Source organism: Mixophyes fleayi, chromosome 1, assembly GCF_038048845.1.
Source record: "Mixophyes fleayi isolate aMixFle1 chromosome 1, aMixFle1.hap1, whole genome shotgun sequence".
In the NCBI taxonomy this organism is placed as follows: domain Eukaryota; kingdom Metazoa; phylum Chordata; class Amphibia; order Anura; family Limnodynastidae; genus Mixophyes; species Mixophyes fleayi.
Genome location: NC_134402.1, coordinates 85,102,227 through 85,127,041, shown reverse-complemented (window position 1 = coordinate 85,127,041; position 24,815 = coordinate 85,102,227). Strand labels below are relative to the sequence as shown.

The window sequence follows — 24,815 nt, the reverse complement described above, 5'->3', positions numbered from 1 at the left end:
ATTGTATTAGCTGGAATATTTTCTTTTGTCCATTGAACCATAATTGCATGTGCAGTATATGTTCTACATGTATTCTACTACTGACCTACCATTACAAGGGGATTTCACACTTATCTTCATTCACATCTCCTAAATATTACTTTTCACCTCTCTGTTTCATTATGGTAGCAAAATACTCACAAGTCCAGTCCTTTAAAAGTAGTTTGCTTCTGAGTGAGATATTGTACCTTACATATAAATTCAGCCTCAAAATGATTCTTATTGGAAGTACACCTGCAAATCTCACTTCTTGGCATGAAGTTAAGAAATAAACTTATTAAGCATTTAAACCTGCCATAGACACTGTACTATCAGGAATGAACATTATAACGTATAAGTACTTGTATTTTGTACTTTTCCTTGAGTTGCCTATATAGCTGAAATTGTAACACATAATTCAATATCCTTATACAACTAAAAGAGGAGACAAGGGGCACCCGGATTTCAACCAGGGCCCTCTCGATCTGCAGTCGAATGCTCTACCACTGAGCTATACCCCCAGAAGGCATTTACTGCTGACTTACTAGTGCACATTTTTATTCTTATGGTTGATTAAGCTGTGTTTGTACACTAACATCTCTCTATTGTATTAGCTGGAATATTTTCTTTTGTCCATTGAACCATAATTGCATGTGCAGTATATGTTCTACATGTATTCTACTACTGACCTACCATTACAAGGGGATTTCACACTTATCTTCATTCACATCTCCTAAATATTACTTTTCACCTCTCTGTTTCATTATGGTAGCAAAATACTCACAAGTCCAGTCCTTTAAAAGTAATTTGCTTCTGAGTGAGATATTGTACCTGACATATAAATTCAGCCTCAAAATCTATAATATTTATACTTAAAAGTTAATAATAACAATAATAATTATGGGTAACTTCCCTTCTCTTTTCCTATTTCACTATATTAAACAACCAAGAATAATGTTACGACTGATCACAACTTCATGAAAAGAGCCACTAATTCTTATTGGAGGTACACCTGCAAATCTCACTTCTTGGCATTAAGTTAAGAAATAAACTTATTAAGCCCTTTAAAAGTAGTTTGCTTCTGAGTGAGATATTGTACCTTACATATAAATTCAGCCTCAAAATGATTCTTATTTTAAGTACACCTGCAAATCTCACTTCTTGGCATGAAGTTAAGAAATAAACTTATTAAGCATTTAAACCTGCCATAGACACTGTACTATCAGGAATGAACATTATAACGTATAAGTACTTGTATTTTGTACTTTTCCTTGAGTTGCTTATATAGCTGAAATTGTAACACATAATTGAATATCCTTATACAACTGAAAGGGGAGACAGGGGGCACCCGGATTTGAACCAAGGACCTCTCGATCTGCAGTCGAATGATCTACCACTGAGCTATACCCCCAGAAGACATTTACTGCTGACTTACTAGTGCACATTTTTATTCTTATGGTTGATTAAGCTGTGTTTGTACACTAACATCTCTCTATTGTATTAGCTGGAATATTTTCTTTTGTCCATTGAACCATAATTGCATGTGCAGTATATGTTCTACATGTATTCTACTACTGACCTACCATTACAAGGGGATTTCACACTTATCTTCATTCACATCTCCTAAATATTACTTTTTACCTCTCTGTTTCATTATGGTAGCAAAATACTCACAAGTCCAGTCCTTTAAAAGTAATTTGCTTCTGAGTGAGATATTGTACCTGACATATAAATTCAGCCTCAAAATCTATAATATTTATACTTAAAAGTTAATAATAACAATAATAATTATGGGTAACTTCCCTTCTCTTTTCCTATTTCACTATATTAAACAACCAAGAATAATGTTACGACTGATCACAACTTCATGAAAAGAGCCACTGATTCTTATTGGAGGTACACCTGCAAATCTCACTTCTTGGCATGAAGTTAAGAAATAAACTTATTAAGCCCTTTAAAAGTAGTTTGCTTCTGAGTGAGATATTGTACCTTACATATAAATTCAGCCTCAAAATGATTCTTATTGGAAGTACACCTGCAAATCTCACTTCTTGGCATGAAGTTAAGAAATAAACTTATTAAGCATTTAAACCTGCCATAGACACTGTACTATCAGGAATGAACATTATAACGTATAAGTACTTGTATTTTGTACTTTTCCTTCAGTTGCCTATATAGCTGAAATTGTAACACATAATTGAATATCCTTATACAACTAAAAGGGGAGACAGGGGGCACCTGGATTTGAACCAGGGACCTCTTGATCTGCAGTCGAATGCTCTACCACTGAGCTATACCGCCAGAAGGCATTTACTGCTGACTTACTAGTGCACATTTTTATTCTTACGGGTGAATCAGCTGTGTTTGTACACTAACATCTCTCTATTGTATTAGCTGGAATATTTTCTTTTGTCCATTGAACCATAATTGCATGTGCAGTATATGTTCTACATGTATTCTACTACTGACCTACCATTACAAGGGGATTTCACACTTATCTTCATTCACATCTCCTAAATATTACTTTTCACCTCTCTGTTTCATTATGGTAGCAAAATACTCACAAGTCTAGTCCTTTAAAAGTAATTTGCTTCTGAGTGAGATATTGTACCTGACATATAAATTCAGCCTCAAAATCTATAATATTTATACTTAAAAGTTAATAATAACAATAATAATTATGGGTAACTTCCCTTCTCTTTTCCTATTTCACTATATTAAACAACCAAGAATAATGTTACGACTGATCACAACTTCATGAAAAGAGCCACTAATTCTTATTGGAGGTACACCTGCAAATCTCACTTCTTGGCATTAAGTTAAGAAATAAACTTATTAAGCCCTTTAAAAGTAGTTTGCTTCTGAGTGAGATATTGTACCTTACATATAAATTCAGCCTCAAAATGATTCTTATTGGAAGTACACCTGCAAATCTCAATTCTTGGCATGAAGTTAAGAAATAAACTTATTAAGCATTTAAACCTGCCATAGACACTGTACTATCAGGAATGAACATTATAACGTATAAGTACTTGTATTTTGTACTTTTCCTTGAGTTGCTTATATAGCTGAAATTGTAACACATAATTGAATATCCTTATACAACTGAAAGGGGAGACAGGGGGCACCCGGATTTGAACCAAGGACCTCTCGATCTGCAGTCGAATGATCTACCACTGAGCTATACCCCCAGAAGGCATTTACTGCTGACTTACTAGTGCACATTTTTATTCTTACGGGTGAATCAGCTGTGTTTGTACACTAACATCTCTCTATTGTATTAGCTGGAATATTTTCTTTTGTCCATTGAACCATAATTGCATGTGCAGTATATGTTCTACATGTATTCTACTACTGACCTACCATTACAAGGGGATTTCACACTTATCTTCATTCACATCTCCTAAATATTACTTTTCACCTCTCTGTTTCATTATGGTAGCAAAATACTCACAAGTCCAGTCCTTTAAAAGTAGTTTGCTTCTGAGTGAGATATTGTACCTTACATATAAATTCAGCCTCAAAATGATTCTTATTGGAAGTACACCTGCAAATCTCACTTCTTGGCATGAAGTTAAGAAATAAACTTATTAAGCATTTAAACCTGCCATAGACACTGTACTATCAGGAATGAACATTATAACGTATAAGTACTTGTATTTTGTACTTTTCCTTGAGTTGCCTATATAGCTGAAATTGTAACACATAATTCAATATCCTTATACAACTAAAAGAGGAGACAAGGGGCACCCGGATTTCAACCAGGGCCCTCTCGATCTGCAGTCGAATGCTCTACCACTGAGCTATACCCCCAGAAGGCATTTACTGCTGACTTACTAGTGCACATTTTTATTCTTATGGTTGATTAAGCTGTGTTTGTACACTAACATCTCTCTATTGTATTAGCTGGAATATTTTCTTTTGTCCATTGAACCATAATTGCATGTGCAGTATATGTTCTACATGTATTCTACTACTGACCTACCATTACAAGGGATTTCACACTTATCTTCATTCACATCTCCTAAATATTACTTTTCACCTCTCTGTTTCATTATGGTAGCAAAATACTCACAAGTCCAGTCCTTTAAAAGTAATTTGCTTCTGAGTGAGATATTGTACCTGACATTAAATTCAGCCTCAAAATCTATAATATTTATACTTAAAAGTTAATAATAACAATAATAATTATGGGTAACTTCCCTTCTCTTTTCCTATTTCACTATATTAAACAACCAAGAATAATGTTACGACTGATCACAACTTCATGAAAAGAGCCACTAATTCTTATTGGAGGTACACCTGCAAATCTCACTTCTTGGCATTAAGTTAAGAAATAAACTTATTAAGCCCTTTAAAAGTAGTTTGCTTCTGAGTGAGATATTGTACCTTACATATAAATTCAGCCTCAAAATGATTCTTATTGGAAGTACACCTGCAAATCTCACTTCTTGGCATGAAGTTAAGAAATAAACTTATTAAGCATTTAAACCTGCCATAGACACTGTACTATCAGGAATGAACATTATAACGTATAAGTACTTGTATTTTGTACTTTTCCTTGAGTTGCTTATATAGCTGAAATTGTAACACATAATTGAATATCCTTATACAACTAAAAGAGGAGACAAGGGGCACCCGGATTTCAACCAGGGCCCTCTCGATCTGCAGTCGAATGCTCTACCACTGAGCTATACCCCCAGAAGGCATTTACTGCTGACTTACTAGTGCACATTTTTATTCTTATGGTTGATTAAGCTGTGTTTGTACACTAACATCTCTCTATTGTATTAGCTGGAATATTTTCTTTTGTCCATTGAACCATAATTGCATGTGCAGTATATGTTCTACATGTATTCTACTACTGACCTACCATTACAAGGGGATTTCACACTTATCTTCATTCACATCTCCTAAATATTACTTTTCACCTCTCTGTTTCATTATGGTAGCAAAATACTCACAAGTCCAGTCCTTTAAAAGTAATTTGCTTCTGAGTGAGATATTGTACCTGACATATAAATTCAGCCTCAAAATCTATAATATTTATACTTAAAAGTTAATAATAACAATAATAATTATGGGTAACTTCCCTTCTCTTTTCCTATTTCACTATATTAAACAACCAAGAATAATGTTACGACTGATCACAACTTCATGAAAAGAGCCACTAATTCTTATTGGAGGTACACCTGCAAATCTCACTTCTTGGCATTAAGTTAAGAAATAAACTTATTAAGCCCTTTAAAAGTAGTTTGCTTCTGAGTGAGATATTGTACCTTACATATAAATTCAGCCTCAAAATGATTCTTATTGGAAGTACACCTGCAAATCTCACTTCTTGGCATGAAGTTAAGAAATAAACTTATTAAGCATTTAAACCTGCCATAGACACTGTACTATCAGGAATGAACATTATAACGTATAAGTACTTGTATTTTGTACTTTTCCTTGAGTTGCTTATATAGCTGAAATTGTAACACATAATTGAATATCCTTATACAACTGAAAGGGGAGACAGGGGGCACCCGGATTTGAACCAAGGACCTCTCGATCTGCAGTCGAATGATCTACCACTGAGCTATACCCCCAGAAGGCATTTACTGCTGACTTACTAGTGCACATTTTTATTCTTACGGGTGAATCAGCTGTGTTTGTACACTAACATCTCTCTATTGTATTAGCTGGAATATTTTCTTTTGTCCATTGAACCATAATTGCATGTGCAGTATATGTTCTACATGTATTCTACTACTGACCTACCATTACAAGAGGATTTCACACTTATCTTCATTCACATCTCCTAAATATTACTTTTCACCTCTCTGTTTCATTATGGTAGCAAAATACTCACAAGTCCAGTCCTTTAAAAGTAGTTTGCTTCTGAGTGAGATATTGTACCTTACATATAAATTCAGCCTCAAAATGATTCTTATTGGAAGTACACCTGCAAATCTCACTTCTTGGCATGAAGTTAAGAAATAAACTTATTAAGCATTTAAACCTGCCATAGACACTGTACTATCAGGAATGAACATTATAACGTATAAGTACTTGTATTTTGTACTTTTCCTTGAGTTGCCTATATAGCTGAAATTGTAACACATAATTGAATATCCTTATACAACTAAAAGAGGAGACAAGGGGCACCCGGATTTCAACCAGGGCCCTCTCGATCTGCAGTCGAATGCTCTACCACTGAGCTATACCCCCAGAAGGCATTTACTGCTGACTTACTAGTGCACATTTTTATTCTTATGGTTGATTAAGCTGTGTTTGTACACTAACATCTCTCTATTGTATTAGCTGGAATATTTTCTTTTGTCCATTGAACCATAATTGCATGTGCAGTATATGTTCTACATGTATTCTACTACTGACCTACCATTACAAGGGGATTTCACACTTATCTTCATTCACATCTCCTAAATATTACTTTTCACCTCTCTGTTTCATTATGGTAGCAAAATACTCACAAGTCCAGTCCTTTAAAAGTAATTTGCTTCTGAGTGAGATATTGTACCTGACATATAAATTCAGCCTCAAAATCTATAATATTTATACTTAAAAGTTAATAATAACAATAATAATTATGGGTAACTTCCCTTCTCTTTTCCTATTTCACTATATTAAACAACCAAGAATAATGTTACGACTGATCACAACTTCATGAAAAGAGCCACTAATTCTTATTGGAGGTACACCTGCAAATCTAACTTCTTGGCATTAAGTTAAGAAATAAACTTATTAAGCCCTTTAAAAGTAGTTTGCTTCTGAGTGAGATATTGTACCTTACATATAAATTCAGCCTCAAAATGATTCTTATTGGAAGTACACCTGCAAATCTCACTTCTTGGCATGAAGTTAAGAAATAAACTTATTAAGCATTTAAACCTGCCATAGACACTGTACTATCAGGAATGAACATTATAACGTATAAGTACTTGTATTTTGTACTTTTCCTTGAGTTGCTTATATAGCTGAAATTGTAACACATAATTGAATATCCTTATACAACTGAAAGGGGAGACAGGGGGCACCCGGATTTGAACCAAGGACCTCTCGATCTGCAGTCGAATGATCTACCACTGAGCTATACCCCCAGAAGACATTTACTGCTGACTTACTAGTGCACATTTTTATTCTTACGGGTGAATCAGCTGTGTTTGTACACTAACATCTCTCTATTGTATTAGCTGGAATATTTTCTTTTGTCCATTGAACCATAATTGCATGTGCAGTATATGTTCTACATGTATTCTACTACTAACCTACCATTACAAGGGGATTTCACACTTATCTTCATTCACATCTCCTAAATATTACTTTTCACCTCTCTGTTTCATTATGGTAGCAAAATACTCACAAGTCCAGTCCTTTAAAAGTAGTTTGCTTCTGTGTGAGATATTGTACCTTACATATAAATTCAGCCTCAAAATGATTCTTATTGGAAGTACACCTGCAAATCTCACTTCTTGGCATGAAGTTAAGAAATAAACTTATTAAGCATTTAAACCTGCCATAGACACTGTACTATCAGGAATGAACATTATAACGTATAAGTACTTGTATTTTGTACTTTTCCTTGAGTTGCTTATATAGCTGAAATTGTAACACATAATTGAATATCCTTATACAACTAAAAGAGGAGACAAGGGGCACCCGGATTTCAACCAGGGCCCTCTCGATCTGCAGTCGAATGCTCTACCACTGAGCTATACCCCCAGAAGGCATTTACTGCTGACTTACTAGTGCACATTTTTATTCTTACGGTGAATCAGCTGTGTTTGTACACTAACATCTCTCTATTGTATTATCTGGAATATTTTCTTTTGACCATTGAACCATAATTGCATGTGCAGTATATGTTCTACATGTATTCTACTACTGACTTACCATTACAAGGGGATTTCACACTTATCTTCATTTACATCTCCTAAATATTACTTTTCACCTCTCTGTTTTATTATGGTAGCAAAATACTCACAAGTCCAGTCCTTTAAAAGTAATTTGCTTCTGAGTGAGACATTGTACCTGACATATAAACTCAGCCTCAAAATCTATAATATTTATACTTAAAAGTTAATAATAACAATAATAATTATGGGTAACTTCCCTTCTCTTTTCCTATTTCACTATATTAAACAACCAAGAATAATGTTACGACTGATCACAACTTCCTGAAAAGAGCCACTGATTCTTATTGGAGGTACACCTGCAAATCTCACTTCTTGGCATGAAGTTAAGAAATAAACTTATTAAGCCCTTTAAAAGTAGTTTGCTTCTGAGTGAGATATTGTACCTTACATATAAATTCAACCTCAAAATAATTCTTATTGGAAGTACACCTGCAAATCTCACTTCTTGGCATGAAGTTAAGAAATAAACTTATTAAGCATTTAAACCTGCCATAGACATTGTACTATCAGGAATGAACATTATAACGTATAAGTACTTGTATTTTGTACTTTTCCTTGAGTTGCCTATATAGTTGAAATTGTAACACATAACTGAATATCCTTATACAACTAAAAGGGGAGACAGGGAGCACCTGGATTTGAACCAGGGACCTCTTGAACTGCAGTCAAATGCTCTACCACTGAGCTATACCCCCAGAAGGCATTTAATGCTGACTTACTAGTGCACATTTTTATTCTTACGGGTGAATCAGTTGTGTTTGTACACTAACATCTCTCTATTGTATTAGCTGGAATATTTTCTTTTGTCCATTGAACCATACTTGCATGTGCAGTATATGTTCTACATGTATTCTACTACTGACCTACCATTACAAGGGGATTTCACACTTATCTTCATTCACATCTCCTAAATATTACTTTTCACCTCTCTGTTTCATTATGGTAGCAAAATACTCACAAGTCCAGCCCTTTAAAAGTAATTTGCTTCTGAGTGAGACATTGTACCTGACATATAAATTCAGCCTCAAAATTTATAATATTTATACTTAAAAGTTAATAATAACATTAATAATTATGGGTAACTTCCCTTCTCTTTTCCTATTTCACTATATTAAACAACCAAGAATAATGTTACGACTGATCACAACTTCATGAAAAGAGCCACTGATTCTTATTGGAGGTACACCTGCAAATCTCACTTCTTGGCATGAAGTTAAGAAATAAACTTATTAAGCCCTTTAAAAGTAGTTTGCTTCTGAGTGAGATATTGTACCTTACATATAAATTCAGCCTCAAAATGATTCTTATTGGAAGTACACCTGCAAATCTCACTTCTTGGCATGAAGTTAAGAAATAAACTTATTAAGCATTTAAACCTGCCATAGACACTGTACTATCAGGAATGAACATTATAATGTATAAGTAATTGTATTTTGTACTTTTCCTTGAGTTGCCTATATAGCTGAAATTGTAACACATAATTGAATATCCTTATGCAACTGTAAGGGGAGACAGGGGGCACCCGGATTTGAACCAGGGACCTCTTGATCTGCAGTCGAATGCTCTACCACTGAGCTATACCCCCAGAAGGCATTTACTGCTGACTTACTAGTGCACATTTTTATTCTTACGGGTGAATCAGCTGTGTTTATACACTAACATCTCTCTATTGTATTAGCTGGAATATTTTCTTTTGTCCATTGAACCATAATTGCATGTGCAGTATATGTTCTACATGTATTCTACTACTGACCTACCATTACAAGGGGATTTCACACTTATCTTCATTCACATCTCCTAAATATTACTTTTCACCTCTCTGTTTCATTATGGTAGCAAAATACTCACAAGTCCAGTCCTTTAAAAGTAATTTGCTTCTGAGAGAGACATTGTACCTGACATATAAATTCAGCCTCAAAATCTATAATATTTATACTTAAAAGTTAATAATAACATTAATAATTATGGGTAACTTCCCTTCTCTTTTCCTATTTCACTATATTAAACAACCAAGAATAATGTTACGACTGATCACAACTTCCTGAAAAGAGCCACTGATTCTTATTGGAGGTACACCTGCAAATCCCAATTCTTGGCATGAAGTTAAGAAATAAACTTATTAAGCATTTATACCTGCCATAGACACTGTACTATCAGGAATGAACATTACAACGTATAAGTACTTGTATTTTGTACTTTTCCTTGAGTTGCCTATATAGCTGAAATTGTAACATATAATTGAATATCCTTATACAACTAAAAGGGGAGAGAGGGGGCACCTGGATTTGAACCAGGGACCTCTCGATCTGCAGTCGAATGCTCTAACCCTGAGCTATACCCCCAGAAGGCATTTACTGCTGACTTACTAGTGCACATTTTTATTCTTACGGGTGAATCAGCTGTGTTTATACACTAACATCTCTCTATTTTATTAGCTGGAATATTTTCTTTTGTCCATTGAACCATAATTGCATGTGCAGTACATGTTCTACATGTATTCTACTACTGACCTACCATTACAAGGGGATTTCACACTTATCTTCATTCACATCTCCTAAATATTACTTTTCACCTCTCTGTTTCATTATGGTAGCAAAATACTCACAAGTCCAGTCCTTTAAAAGTAATTTGCTTCTGAGTGAGACATTGTATCTGACATATAAATTCAGCCTCAAAATCTATAATATTTATACTTAAAAGTTAATAATAACATTAATAATTATGGGTAACTTCCCTTCTCTTTTCCTATTTCACTATATTAAACAACCAAGAATAATGTTACGACTGATCACAACTTCATGAAAAGAGCCACTGATTCTTATTGGAGGTACACCTGCAAATCTCACTTCTTGGCATGAAGTTAAGAAATAAACTTATTAAGCATTTAAACCTGCCATAGACACTGTACTATCAGGAATGAACATTACAACGTATAAGTACTTGTATTTTGTACTTTTCCTTGACTTGCCTATATAGCTGAAATTGTAGCATATAATTGAATATCCTTATACAACTAAAATGGGAGACAGGGGGCACCCAGATTGGAACCAGGATCCTCTCGATCTGCAGTCGAATGCTCTAACCCTGAGCTATACCCCCAGAAGGCATTTACTGCTGACTTACTAGTGCACATTTTTATTCTTACGGGTGAATCAGCTGTGTTTATACACTAACATCTCTCTATTTTATTAGCTGGAATATTTTCTTTTGTCCATTGAACCATAATTGCATGTGCAGTACATGTTCTACATGTATTCTACTACTGACCTACCATTACAAGGGGATTTCACACTTATCTTCATTCACATCTCCTAAATATTACTTTTCACCTCTCTGTTTCATTATGGTAGCAAAATACTCACAAGTCCAGTCCTTTAAAAGTAATTTGCTTCTGAGTGAGACATTGTATCTGACATATAAATTCAGCCTCAAAATCTATAATATTTATACTTAAAAGTTAATAATAACATTAATAATTATGGGTAACTTCCCTTCTCTTTTCCTATTTCACTATATTAAACAACCAAGAATAATGTTACGACTGATCACAACTTCATGAAAAGAGCCACTGATTCTTATTGGAGGTACACCTGCAAATCTCACTTCTTGGCATGAAGTTAAGAAATAAACTTATTAAGCATTTAAACCTGCCATAGACACTGTACTATCAGGAATGAACATTACAACGTATAAGTACTTGTATTTTGTACTTTTCCTTGACTTGCCTATATAGCTGAAATTGTAGCATATAATTGAATATCCTTATACAACTAAAATGGGAGACAGGGGGCACCCAGATTGGAACCAGGATCCTCTTGATCTGCAGTCGAATGCTCTACCACTGAGCTATACCCCCAGAAGGCATTTACTGCTGACTTACTAGTGCACATTTTTATTCTTACGGGTGAATCAGCTGTGTTTATACACTAACATCTCTCTATTTTATTAGCTGGAATATTTTCTTTTGTCCATTGAACCATAATTGCATGTGCAGTACATGTTCTACATGTATTCTACTACTGACCTACCATTACAAGGGGATTTCACACTTATCTTCATTCACATCTCCTAAATATTACTTTTCACCTCTCTGTTTCATTATGGTAGCAAAATACTCACAAGTCCAGTCCTTTAAAAGTAATTTGCTTCTGAGTGAGACATTGTACCTGACATATAAATTCAGCCTCAAAATCTATAATATTTATACTTAAAAGTTAATAATAACATTAATAATTATGGGTAACTTCCCTTCTCTTTTCCTATTTCACTATATTAAACAACCAAGAATAATGTTACGACTGATCACAACTTCCTGAAAAGAGCCACTGATTCTTATTGGAGGTACACCTGCAAATCTCACTTCTTGGCATGAAGTTAAGAAATAAACTTATTAAGCATTTAAACCTGCCATAGACACTGTACTATCAGGAATGAACATTACAACGTATAAGTACTTGTATTTTGTACTTTTCCTTGAGTTGCCTATATCGCTAAAATTGTAACACATAATTGAATATCCTTATACAACTAAAAGGGGAGACAGGGGGCACCCGGATTTGAGCCAGGGACCTCTCGATCTGCAGTCGAATGCTCTACCACTGAGCTATACCCCCAGAAGGCATTTACTGCTGACTTACTAGTGCACATTTTTATTCTTACGGGTGAATCAGCCTTGTTTGTACACTAACATCTCTCTATTGTATTAGCTGGAATATTTTCTTTTGTCCATTGAACCATAATTGCATGTGCAGTACATGTTCTACATGTATTCTACTACTGACCTACCATTACAAGGGGATTTCACACTTATCTTCATTCACATCTCCTAAATATTACTTTTCACCTCTCTGTTTTATTATGGTAGCAAAATACTCACAAGTCCAGTCCTTTAAAAGTAATTTGCTTCTGAGTGAGACATTGTACCTGACATATAAATTCAGCCTCAAAATCTATAATATTTATACTTAAAAGTTAATAATAACATTAATAATTATGGGTAACTTCCCTTCTCTTTTCCTATTTCACTATATTAAACAACCAAGAATAATGTTACGACTGATCACAACTTCCTGAAAAGAGCCACTGATTCTTATTGGAGGTACACCTGCAAATCTCACTTCTTGGCATGAAGTTAAGAAATAAACTTATTAAGCATTTAAACCTGCCATAGACACTGTACTATCAGGAATGAACATTACAACGTATAAGTACTTGTATTTTATACTTTTCCTTGAGTTGCCTATATAGCTGAAATTGTAACACATAATTGAATATCCTTATACAACTAAAAGGGGGGACAGGGGGCACCCGGATTTGAACCAGGGACCTCTCGATCTGCAGTCGAATGCTCTACCACTGAGCTATACCCCCAGAAGGCATTTACTGCTGACTTACTAGTGCACATTTTTATTCTTACGGGTGAATCAGCTGTGTTTGTACACTAACATCTCTCTATTGTATTAGCTGGAATATTTTATTTTGTCCATTGAACCATAATTGCATGTGCAGTATATGTTCTACATGTATTCTACTACTGACCTACCATTACAAGGGGATTTCACACTTATCTTCATTCACATCTCCTAAATATTACTTTTCACCTCTCTGTTTCATTATGGTAGCAAAATACTCACAAGTCCAGTCCTTTAAAAGTAATTTGCTTCTGAGTGAGACATTGTACCTGACATATAAATTCATCCTCAAAATCTATAATATTTATACTTAAAAGTTAATAATAACATTAATAATTATGGGTAACTTCCCTTCTCTTTTCCTATTTCACTATATTAAACAACCAAGAATAATGTTACGACTGATCACAACTTCATGAAAAGAGCCACTGATTCTTATTGGAGGTACACCTGCAAATCTCACTTCTTGGCATGAAGTTAAGAAATAAACTTATTAAGCATTTAAACCTGCCATAGACACTGTACTATCAGGAATGAACATTACAACGTATAAGTACTTGTATTTTATACTTTTCCTTGAGTTGCCTATATCGCTAAAATTGTAACACATAATTGAATATCCTTATACAACTAAAAGGGGAGACAGGGGGCACCCGGATTTGAACCAGGGACCTCTCGATCTGCAGTCGAATGCTCTAACACTGAGCTATACCCCCAGAAGGCATTTACTGCTGACTTACTAGTGCACATTTTTATGCTTACGGGTGAATCAGCTGTGTTTATACACTAACATCTCTCTATTTTATTAGCTGGAATATTTTCTTTTGTCCATTGAACCATAATTGCATGTGCAGTACATGTTCTACATGTATTCTACTACTGACCTACCATTACAAGGGGATTTCACACTTATCTTCATTCACATCTCCTAAATATTACTTTTCACCTCTCTGTTTCATTATGGTAGCAAAATACTCACAAGTCCAGTCCTTTAAAAGTAATTTGCTTCTGAGTGAGACATTGTACCTGACATATAAATTCAGCCTCAAAATCTATAATATTTATACTTAAAAGTTAATAATAACATTAATAATTATGGGTAAATTCCCTTCTCTTTTCCTATTTCACTATATTAAACAACCAAAAATAATGTTACGACTGATCACAACTTCCTGAAAAGAGCCACTGATTCTTATTGGAGGTACACCTGCAAATCTCACTTGTTGGCATGAAGTTAAGTAATAAACTTATTAAGCATTTAAACCTGCCATAGACACTGTACTATCAGGAATGAACATTACAACGTATAAGTACTTGTATTTTGTACTTTTCCTTGAGTTGCCTATATAGCTGAAATTGTAACACATAATTGAATATCCTTATACAACTAAAAGGGGAGACAGGGGGCAAAATGGATTTTGTACTTTTCCTTGAGTTGCCTATATAGCTGAAATTGTAACACATAATTGAATATCCTTATACAACTAAAAGGGGAGAAAGGGAGCACCTGGATTTGAACCAGGGACCTCTCGATCTGCAGTCGAATGCTCTACCACTGAGCTATACCCCCAGAAGGCATTTACTGCTGACTTACTAGTGCACATTTTTATTCTTACGGTGAATCAGCTGTGTTTGTACACTAACATCTCTCTATTGTATTAGCTGGAATATTTTCTTTTGACCATTGAACCATAATTGCATGTGCAGTATATGTTCTACATGTATTCTACTACTGACTTACCATTAAAAGGGGATTTCACACTTATCTTCATTTACATCTCCTAAATATTACTTTTCACCTCTCTGTTTCATTATGGTAGCAAAATACTCACAAGTCCAGTCCTTTAAAAGTAATTTGCTTCTGAGTGAGACATTGTACCTGACATATAAACTCAGCCTCAAAATCTATAATATTTATACTTAAAAGTTAATAATAACAATAATAATTATGGGTAACTTCCCTTCTCTTTTCCTATTACACTATATTAAACAACCAAGAATAATGTTACGACTGATCACAACTTCCTGAAAAGAGCCACTGATTCTTATTGGAGGTACACCTGCAAATCTCACTTCTTGGCATGAAGTTAAGAAATAAACTTATTAAGCCCTTTAAAAGTAGTTTGCTTCTGAGTGAGATATTGTACCTTACATATAAATTCAACCTCAAAATAATTCTTATTGGAAGTACACCTGCAAATCTCACTTCTTGGCATGAAGTTAAGAAATAAACTTATTAAGCATTTAAACCTGCCATAGACATTGTACTATCAGGAATGAACATTATAACGTATAAGTACTTGTATTTTGTACTTTTCCTTGAGTTGCCTATATAGTTGAAATTGTAACACATAACTGAATATCCTTATACAACTAAAAGGGGAGACAGGGGGCACCTGGATTTGAACCAGGGACCTCTTGAACTGCAGTCAAATGCTCTACCACTGAGCTATACCCCCAGAAGGCATTTAGTGCTGACTTACTAGTGCACATTTTTATTCTTACGGGTGAATCAGTTGTGTTTGTACACTAACATCTCTCTATTGTATTAGCTGGAATATTTTCTTTTGTCCATTGAACCATACTTCCATGTGCAGTATATGTTCTACATGTATTCTACTACTGACCTACCATTACAAGGGGATTTCACACTTATCTTCATTCACATCTCCTAAATATTACTTTTCACCTCTCTGTTTCATTATGGTAGCAAAATACTCACAAGTCCAGTCCTTTAAAAGTAATTTGCTTCTGAGTGAGACATTGTACCTGACATATAAATTCAGCCTCAAAATTTATAATATTTATACTTAAAAGTTAATAATAACATTAATAATTATGGGTAACTTCCCTTCTCTTTTCCTATTTCACTATATTAAACAACCAAGAATAATGTTACGACTGATCACAACTTCCTGAAAAGAGCCACTGATTCTTATTGGAGGTACACCTGCAAATCTCACTTCTTGGCATGAAGTTAAGAAATAAACTTATTAAGCATTTAAACCTGCCATAGAAACTGTACTATCAGGAATGAACATTACAACGTATAAGTACTTGTATTTTGTACTTTTCCTTGAGTTGCCTATATAGCTGAAATTGTAACACATAATTGAATATCCTTATACAACTGAAAGGGGAGACAGGGGGCACCTGGATTTGAACCAGGGACCTCTTGATCTGCAGTCGAATGCTCTACCACTGAGCTATACCCCCAGAAGGCATTTACTGCTGACTTACTAGTGCACATTTTTATTCTTACGGGTGAATCAGCTGTGTTTGTACACTAACATCTCTCTATTGTATTAGCTGGAATATTTTATTTTGTCCATTGAACCATAATTGCATGTGCAGTATATGTTCTACATGTATTCTACTACTGACCTAACATTACAAGGGGATTTCACACTTATCTTCATTCACATCTCCTAAATATTACTTTTCACCTCTCTGTTTCATTATGGTAGCAAAATACTCACAAGTCCAGTCCTTTAAAAGTAATTTGCTTCTGAGTGAGACATTGTACCTGACATATAAATTCAGCCTCAAAATCTATAATATTTATACTTAAAAGTTAATAATAACATTAATAATTATGGGTAACTTCCCTTCTCTTTTCCTATTTCACTATATTAAACAACCAAGAATAATGTTACGACTGATCACAACTTCCTGAAAAGAGCCACTGATTCTTATTGGAGGTACACCTGCAAATCCCACTTCTTGGCATGAAGTTAAGAAATAAACTTATTAAGCATTTATACCTGCCATAGACACTGTACTATCAGGAATGAACATTACAACGTATAAGTACTTGTATTTTGTACTTTTCCTTAAGTTGCCTATATAGCTGAAATTGTAACATATAATTGAATATCCTTATACAACTAAAAGGGGAGACAGGGGGCACCTGGATTTGAACCAGGGACCTCTCGATCTGCAGTTGAATGCTCTAACCCTGAGCTATACCCCCAGAAGGCATTTACTGCTGACTTACTAGTGCACATTTTTATTCTTACGGGTGAATCAGCTGTGTTTATACACTAACATCTGTTTATACACTAACATCTCTCTATTTTATTAGCTGGAATATTTTCTTTTGTCCATTGAACCATAATTGCATGTGCAGTACATGTTCTACATGTATTCTACTACTGACCTACCATTACAAGGGGATTTCACACTTATCTTCATTCACATCTCCTAAATATTACTTTTCACCTCTCTGTTTCATTATGGTAGCAAAATACTCACAAGTCCAGTCCTTTAAAAGTAATTTGCTTCTGAGTGAGACATTGTACCTGACATATAAATTCAGCCTCAAAATCTATAATATTTATACTTAAAAGTTAATAATAACATTAATAATTATGGGTAAATTCCCTTCTCTTTTCCTATTTCACTATATTAAACAACCAAAAATAATGTTACGACTGATCACAACTTCCTGAAAAGAGCCACTGATTCTTATTGGAGGTACACCTGCAAATCTCACTTGTTGGCATGAAGTTAAGTAATAAACTTATTAAGCATTTAAACCTGCCATAGACACTGTACTATCAGGAATGAACATTACAACGTATAAGTACTTGTATTTTGTACTTTTCCTTGAGTTGCCTATATAGCTGAAATTGTAACACATAATTGAATATCCTTATACAACTAAAAGGGGAGACAGGGGGCAAAATGGATTTTGTACTTTTCCTTGAGTTGCCTATATAGCTGAAATTGTAACACATAATTGAATATCCTTATACAACTAAAAGGGGAGAAAGGGGGCACCTGGATTTGAACCAGGGACCTCTTGATCTGCAGTCGAATGCTCTACCACTGAGCTATACCCCCAGAAGGCATTTACTGCTGACTTACTAGTGCACATTTTTATTCTTACGGGTGAATCAGCTGTGTTTGTACACTAACATCTCTCTATTGTATTAGCTGGAATATTTTCTTTTGTCCATTGAACCATAATTGCATGTGCAGTACATGTTCTACATGTATTCTACTACTGACCTACCATTACAAGGGGATTTCACACTTATCTTCATTCACATCTCCTAAATATTACTTTTCACCTCTCTGTTTCATTATGGTAGCAAAATACTCACAAGTCCAGTCCTTTAAAAGTAATTTGCTTCTGAGTGAGACATTGTACCTGACATATAAATTCAGCCTCAAAATCTATAATATTTATACTTAAAAGTTAATAATAACATTAATAACTATGGGTAACTTCCCTTCTCTTTTCCTATTTCACTATATTAAACAACCAAGAATAATGTTACGACTGATCACAACTTCCTGAAAAGAGCCACTGATTCTTATTGGAGGTACACCTGCAAATCTCACTTGTTGGCATGAAGTTAAGAAATAAACTTATTAAGCATTTAAACCTGCCATAGACACTGTACTATCAGGAATGAACATTACAACGTATAAGTACTTGTATTTTGTACTTTTCCTTGAGTTGCCTATATAGCTGAAATTGTAACACATAATTGAATATCCTTATACAACTAAAAGGGGAGACAGGGGGCAAAATGGATTTTGTACTTTTCCTTGAGTTGCCTATATAGCTGAAATTATAACACATAATTGAATATCCTTATACAACTAAAAGGGGAGACAGGGGGCACCCGGATTTGAACCAGGGACCTCTCGATCTGCAGTCGAATGCTCTACCACTGAGCTATACCCCCAGAAGGCATTTACTGCTGACTTACTAGTGCACATTTTTATTCTTACGGGTGAATCAGCTGTGTTTATACACTAACATCTCTCTATTTTATTAGCTGGAATATTTTCTTTTGTCCATTGAACCATAATTGCATGTGCAGTACATGTTCTACATGTATTCTACTACTGACCTACCATTACAAGGGGATTTCACACTTATCTTCATTCACATCTCCTAAATATTACTTTTCACCTCTCTGTTTCATTATGGTAGCAAAATACTCACAAGTCCAGTCCTTTAAAAGTAATTTGCTTCTGAGTGAGACATTGTATCTGACATATAAATTCAGCCTCAAAATCTATAATATTTATACTTAAAAGTTAATAATAACAATAATAATTATGGGTAACTTCCCTTCTCTTTTCCTATTTCACTATATTAAACAACCAAGAATAATGTTACGACTGATCAGACTGATCACAACTTCCTGAAAAGAGCCACTGATTCTTATTGGAGGTACACCTGCAAATCTCACTTGTTGGCATGAAGTTAAGAAATAAACTTATTAAGCATTTAAACCTGCCATAGACACTGTACTATCAGGAATGAACATTACAACGTATAAGTACTTGTATTTTGTACTTTTCCTTGAGTTGCCTATATAGCTGAAATTGTAACACATAATTGAATATCCTTATACAACTAAAAGGGGAGACAGGGGGCAAAATGGATTTTGTACTTTTCCTTGAGTTGCCTATATAGCTGAAATTATAACACATAATTGAATATCCTTATACAACTAAAAGGGGAGACAGGGGGCACCCGGATTTGAACCAGGGACCTCTCGATCTGCAGTCGAATGCTCTACCACTGAGCTATACCCCCAGAAGGCATTTACTGCTGACTTACTAGTGCACATTTTTATTCTTACGGGTGAATCAGCTGTGTTTGTACACTAACATCTCTCTATTGTATTAGCTGGAATATTTTCTTTTGTCCATTGAACCATAATTGCATGTGCAGTATATGTTCTACATGTATTCTACTACTGACCTACCATTACAAGGGGATTTCACACTTAGCTACATTCACATCTCCTAAATATTACTTTTCACCTCTCTGTTTCATTATGGTAGCAAAATACTCACAAGTCCAGTCCTTTAAAAGTAATTTGCTTCTGAGTGAGACATTGTACCTGACATGTAAATTCAGCCTCAAAATCTATAATATTTATACTTAAAAGTTAATAATAACAATAATAATTATGGGTAACTTCCCTTCTCTTTTCCTATTTCACTATATTAAACAACCAAGAATAATGTTACGACTGATCACAACTTCATGAAAAGAGCCACTGATTCTTATTGGAAGTACACCTGCAAATCTCACTTCTTGGCATGAAGTTAAGAAATAAACTTATTAAGCATTTAAACCTGCCATAGACACTGTACTATCAGGAATGAACATTACAACGTATAAGTACTTGTATTTTGTACTTTTCCTTGAGTTGCCTATATAGCTGAAATTGTAACATATAATTGAATATCCTTATACAACTAAAATGGGAGACAGGGGGCACCCGGATTGGAACCAGGGTCCTCTCGATCTGCAGTCGAATGCTCTACCACTGAGCTATACCCCCAGAAGGCATTTACTGCTGACTTACTAGTGCACATTTTTATTCTTACGGGTGAATCAGCTGTGTTTATACACTAACATCTCTCTATTTTATTAGCTGGAATATTTTCTTTTGTCCATTGAACCATAATTGCATGTGCAGTACATGTTCTACATGTATTCTACTACTGACCTACCATTACAAGGGGATTTCACACTTATCTTCATTCACATCTCCTAAATATTACTTTTCACCTCTCTGTTTCATTATGGTAGCAAAATACTCACAAGTCCAGTCCTTTAAAAGTAATTTGCTTCTGAGTGAGACAGTGTACCTGACATATAAATTCAGCCTCAAAATCTATAATATTTATACTTAAAAGTTAATAATAACATTAATAATTATGGGTAACTTCCCTTCTCTTTTCCTATTTCACTATATTAAACAACCAAGAATAATGTTACGACTGATCACAACTTCCTGAAAAGAGCCACTGATTCTTATTGGAGGTACACCTGCAAATCTCACTTCTTGGCATGAAGTTAAGAAATAAACTTATTAAGCATTTAAACCTGCCATAGACACTGTACTATCAGGAATGAACATTACAACGTATAAGTACTTGTATTTTGTACTTTTCCTTGAGTTGCCTATATAGCTGAAATTGTAACACATAATTGAATATCCTTATACAACTAAAAGGGGAGACAGGGGGCACCCGGATTGGAACCAGGGTCCTCTTGATCTGCAGTCGAATGCTCTACCACTGAGCTATACCCCCAGAAGGCATTTACTGCTGACTTACTAGTGCACATTTTTATTCTTACGGGTGAATCAGCTGTGTTTGTACACTAACATCTCTCTATTGTATTAGCTGGAATATTTTATTTTGTCCATTGAACCATAATTGCATGTGCAGTATATGTTCTACATGTATTCTACTACTGACCTACCATTACAAGGGGATTTCACACTTATCTTCATTCATATCTCCTAAATATTACTTTTCACCTCTCTGTTTCATTATGGTAGCAAAATACTCACAAGTCCAGTCCTTTAAAAGTAATTTGCTTCTGAGTGAGACATTGTACCTGACATATAAATTCATCCTCAAAATCTATAATATTTATACTTAAAAGTTAATAATAACATTAATAATTATGGGTAACTTCCCTTCTCTTTTCCTATTTCACTATATTAAACAACCAAGAATAATGTTACGACTGATCACAACTTCATGAAAAGAGCCACTGATTCTTATTGGGGGTACACCTGCAAATCTCACTTCTTGGCATGAAGTTAAGAAATAAACTTATTAAGCATTTAAACCTGCCATAGACACTGTACTATCAGGAATGAACATTACAACGTATAAGTACTTGTATTTTGTACTTTTCCTTGAGTTGCCTATATAGCTGAAATTGTAACACATAATTGAATATCCTTATACAACTAAAAGGGGAGACAGGGGGCAAAATGGATTTTGTACTTTTCCTTGAGTTGCCTATATAGCTGAAATTGTAACACATAATTGAATATCCTTATACAACTAAAAGGGGAGAAAGGGGGCACCTGGATTTGAACCAGGGACCTCTTGATCTGCAGTCGAATGCTCTACCACTGAGCTATACCCCCAGAAGGCATTTACTGCTGACTTACTAGTGCACATTTTTATTCTTACGGGTGAATCAGCTGTGTTTGTACACTAACATCTCTCTATTGTATTAGCTGGAATATTTTCTTTTGTCCATTGAACCATAATTGCATGTGCAGTACATGTTCTACATGTATTCTACTACTGACCTACCATTACAAGGGGATTTCACACTTATCTTCATTCACATCTCCTAAATATTACTTTTCACCTCTCTGTTTCATTATGGTAGCAAAATACTCACAAGTCCAGTCCTTTAAAAGTAATTTGCTTCTGAGTGAGACATTGTACCTGACATATAAATTCAGCCTCAAAATCTATAATATTTATACTTAAAAGTTAATAATAACATTAATAACTATGGGTAACTTCCCTTCTCTTTTCCTATTTCACTATATTAAACAACCAAGAATAATGTTACGACTGATCACAACTTCCTGAAAAGAGCCACTGATTCTTATTGGAGGTACACCTGCAAATCTCACTTCTTGGCATGAAGTTAAGAAATAAACTTATTAAGCATTTAAACCTGCCATAGACACTGTACTATCAGGAATGAACATTACAACGTATAAGTACTTGTATTTTGTACTTTTCCTTGAGTTGCCTATATAGCTGAAATTGTAACACATAATTGAATATCCTTATACAACTAAAAGGGGAGACAGGGGGCACCTGGATTTGAACCAGGGACCTCTCAATCTGCAGTCAAATGCTCTACCACTGAGCTATACCCCCAGAAGGTATTTACTCCTGACTTACTAGTGCACATTTTTATTCTTACGGGTGAATCAGCTGTGTTTGTACACTAACATCTCTCTATTGTATTAGCTGGAATATTTTCTTTTGACCATTGAACCAAAAAAGCATGTGCAGTACATGTTCTACATGTATTCTACTACTGACCTACCATTACAAGGGGATTTCACACTTATCTTCATTCACATCTCCTAAATATTACTTTTCACCTCTCTGTTTCATTATGGTAGCAAAATACTCACAATTCCAGTCCTTTAAAAGTAATTTGCTTCTGAGTGAGACATTGTACCTGACATATAAATTCAGCCTCAAAATCTATAATATTTATACTTAAAAGTTAATAATAACAATAATAATTATGGGTAACTTCCCTTCTCTTTTCCTATTTTACTATATTAAACAACCAAGAATAATGTTACGACTGATCACAACTTCATGAAAAGAGCCACTGATTCTTATTGGAGGTACACCTGCAAATCTCACTTCTTGGCATGAAGTTAAGAAATAAACTTATTAAGCATTTAAACCTGCCATAGACACTGTACTATCAGGAATGAACATTACAATGTATAAATACTTGTATTTTGTACTTTTCCTTGAGTTGCCTATATAGCTGAAATTGTAACACATAATTGAATATCCTTATACAACTAAAAGGGGCGACAGGGGGCACCCGGATTTGAACCAGGGACCTCTCGATCTGCAGTCGAATGCTCTACCACTGAGCTATACCCCCAGAAGGCATTTACTGCTGACTTACTAGTGCACATTTTTATTCTTACGGGTGAAACAGCTGTGTTTGTACACTAACATCTCTCTATTGTATTAGCTGGAATATTTTCTTTTGTCCATTGAACCATAATTGCATGTGCAGTTTATGTTCTACATGTATTCTACTACTGACCTACCATTACAAGGGGATTTCACACTTATCTTCATTCACATCTCCTAAATATTACTTTTCACCTCTCTGTTTCATTATGGTAGCAAAATACTCACAAGTCCAGTCCTTTAAAAGTAATTTGCTTCTGAGTGAGACATTGTACCTGACATATAAATTCAGCCTCAAAATCTATAATATTTATACTTAAAAGTTAATAATAACAATAATAATTATGGGTAACTTCCCTTCTCTTTTCCTATTTTACTATATTAAACAACCAAGAATAATGTTACGACTGATCACAACTTCATAAAAAGAGCCACTGATTCTTATTGGAGGTACACCTGCAAATCTCACTTCTTGGCATGAAGTTAAGAAATAAACTTATTAAGCATTTAAACCTGCCATAGACACTGTACTATCAGGAATGAACATTACAACGTATAAGTACTTGTATTTTGTACTTTTCCTTGAGTTGCCTATATAGCTGAAATTGTAACACATAATTGAATATCCTTATACAACTAAAAGGGGAGACAGGGGGCACCTGGATTTGAACCAGGGACCTCTCAATCTGCAGTCAAATGCTCTACCACTGAGCTATACCCCCAGAAGGTATTTACTCCTGACTTACTAGTGCACATTTTTATTCTTACGGGTGAATCAGCTGTGTTTGTACACTAACATCTCTCTATTGTATTAGCTGGAATATTTTCTTTTGACCATTGAACCAAAAAAGCATGTGCAGTACATGTTCTACATGTATTCTACTACTGACCTACCATTACAAGGGGATTTCACACTTATCTTCATTCACATCTCCTAAATATTACTTTTCACCTCTCTGTTTCATTATGGTAGCAAAATACTCACAAG

The 24,815-nt window shown here is 34.6% G+C and overlaps 16 non-coding genes across 16 annotated transcripts; all 16 read right to left on the bottom strand.

Moving 5' to 3' along the window:
* Positions 1-8,560: 8,560 nt before the first annotated feature.
* TRNAC-GCA (transfer RNA cysteine (anticodon GCA)) lies at positions 8,561-8,632 on the bottom strand. Its single transcript has one exon. It is a non-coding gene; the product is annotated as a tRNA-Cys (tRNA).
* Positions 8,633-9,450: 818 nt separating this feature from the next.
* On the bottom strand, positions 9,451-9,522 carry TRNAC-GCA (transfer RNA cysteine (anticodon GCA)). Its single transcript has one exon. It is a non-coding gene; the product is annotated as a tRNA-Cys (tRNA).
* Positions 9,523-12,478: 2,956 nt separating this feature from the next.
* Positions 12,479-12,550, bottom strand: TRNAC-GCA (transfer RNA cysteine (anticodon GCA)). Its single transcript has one exon. It is a non-coding gene; the product is annotated as a tRNA-Cys (tRNA).
* Positions 12,551-13,235: 685 nt separating this feature from the next.
* On the bottom strand, positions 13,236-13,307 carry TRNAC-GCA (transfer RNA cysteine (anticodon GCA)). Its single transcript has one exon. It is a non-coding gene; the product is annotated as a tRNA-Cys (tRNA).
* A 685-nt stretch (positions 13,308-13,992) lies between these two features.
* Positions 13,993-14,064, bottom strand: TRNAC-GCA (transfer RNA cysteine (anticodon GCA)). Its single transcript has one exon. It is a non-coding gene; the product is annotated as a tRNA-Cys (tRNA).
* A 782-nt stretch (positions 14,065-14,846) lies between these two features.
* Positions 14,847-14,918, bottom strand: TRNAC-GCA (transfer RNA cysteine (anticodon GCA)). Its single transcript has one exon. It is a non-coding gene; the product is annotated as a tRNA-Cys (tRNA).
* Positions 14,919-15,735: 817 nt separating this feature from the next.
* Positions 15,736-15,807, bottom strand: TRNAC-GCA (transfer RNA cysteine (anticodon GCA)). Its single transcript has one exon. It is a non-coding gene; the product is annotated as a tRNA-Cys (tRNA).
* Positions 15,808-16,492: 685 nt separating this feature from the next.
* TRNAC-GCA (transfer RNA cysteine (anticodon GCA)) lies at positions 16,493-16,564 on the bottom strand. The gene has a single exon. It is a non-coding gene; the product is annotated as a tRNA-Cys (tRNA).
* A 1,557-nt stretch (positions 16,565-18,121) lies between these two features.
* Positions 18,122-18,193, bottom strand: TRNAC-GCA (transfer RNA cysteine (anticodon GCA)). Its single transcript has one exon. It is a non-coding gene; the product is annotated as a tRNA-Cys (tRNA).
* Positions 18,194-18,975: 782 nt separating this feature from the next.
* On the bottom strand, positions 18,976-19,047 carry TRNAC-GCA (transfer RNA cysteine (anticodon GCA)). Its single transcript has one exon. It is a non-coding gene; the product is annotated as a tRNA-Cys (tRNA).
* A 791-nt stretch (positions 19,048-19,838) lies between these two features.
* TRNAC-GCA (transfer RNA cysteine (anticodon GCA)) lies at positions 19,839-19,910 on the bottom strand. Its single transcript has one exon. It is a non-coding gene; the product is annotated as a tRNA-Cys (tRNA).
* Positions 19,911-20,595: 685 nt separating this feature from the next.
* Positions 20,596-20,667, bottom strand: TRNAC-GCA (transfer RNA cysteine (anticodon GCA)). Its single transcript has one exon. It is a non-coding gene; the product is annotated as a tRNA-Cys (tRNA).
* A 1,539-nt stretch (positions 20,668-22,206) lies between these two features.
* Positions 22,207-22,278, bottom strand: TRNAC-GCA (transfer RNA cysteine (anticodon GCA)). The gene has a single exon. It is a non-coding gene; the product is annotated as a tRNA-Cys (tRNA).
* Positions 22,279-22,963: 685 nt separating this feature from the next.
* On the bottom strand, positions 22,964-23,035 carry TRNAC-GCA (transfer RNA cysteine (anticodon GCA)). The gene has a single exon. It is a non-coding gene; the product is annotated as a tRNA-Cys (tRNA).
* A 685-nt stretch (positions 23,036-23,720) lies between these two features.
* TRNAC-GCA (transfer RNA cysteine (anticodon GCA)) lies at positions 23,721-23,792 on the bottom strand. The gene has a single exon. It is a non-coding gene; the product is annotated as a tRNA-Cys (tRNA).
* A 685-nt stretch (positions 23,793-24,477) lies between these two features.
* TRNAC-GCA (transfer RNA cysteine (anticodon GCA)) lies at positions 24,478-24,549 on the bottom strand. Its single transcript has one exon. It is a non-coding gene; the product is annotated as a tRNA-Cys (tRNA).
* Between the last annotated feature and the right edge of the window lie 266 nt (positions 24,550-24,815).